At 43.4% G+C, this 767-nt stretch overlaps 1 pseudogene; it reads right to left on the reverse strand.

The window, feature by feature from the left end:
* Positions 1–214: 214 nt before the first annotated feature.
* On the reverse strand, positions 215–488 carry LOC104669183 (annotated as a pseudogene).
* Between the last annotated feature and the right edge of the window lie 279 nt (positions 489–767).

Genomic DNA, 767 nt, shown 5'->3' on the forward strand with positions numbered 1-767 from the left:
AGGTGTTTTGCTCACATCAATCCAGCTTTGGAGGCATTCTACTAGGGACATATGCCCCTTCCCCGCAAAACAACAATGAAGTGTTCTGTATGCTAACAACATAGCTTAAAAAAAAAAGTAAAACACAATTCTGCATTTTTATAAAACTTGATAAAAAATAGTATTTCAAACTATACAGCCACCAGAAGTACACAGTTATCAAAAATGCAGACACTCACTTGGCATCTGCAGCACCTTTAGCTTTCTGTGCCCGCTCTGTTTGGCAGCTCCATTTTCTGCAGGGTTATTCCCCTCCTTGCCAGCATCAGCTTTTCCCTTTTTCCCTTTGGTTACCTTCTCTCCCTTATTTGCAGGGGCCTTTTTAGGCTTGGGCTCTGGCTTTGGAGGAGCAAGTTCAGCAGACAACCTCACAGACCTTCTCTATGGCTTGTCCTTCACCTTTTAGCTTTATCTCTTTTAGCATCCCCTTCAGCATTTCTCTTGGGCATGGTGGCAGGGGTGACAGCAGTGGGACATAGGTACTGGGCACGGGATGCAGCGGCGTGCAGGCTTTGGTGGGTCCAGGGATGGTTCTCACCTCTTCTTCTTCACACTGCTTGCCAGGACTCTTTCAACACTACACACGACTGTGAGATAATTTCATAATTCCATAAGAAAAAGGAACTCTCACCCATTTTTAAAGTTTAGTGTGTGTGTGTGGATGTATGTGTGTATATAGATATAGATAGATAGATGATAGGTAGATAGATAGATAGATAGGTAGATAG

Source organism: Rhinopithecus roxellana, chromosome 1 (assembly GCF_007565055.1).
Source record: "Rhinopithecus roxellana isolate Shanxi Qingling chromosome 1, ASM756505v1, whole genome shotgun sequence".
NCBI lineage: Eukaryota > Metazoa > Chordata > Mammalia > Primates > Cercopithecidae > Rhinopithecus > Rhinopithecus roxellana.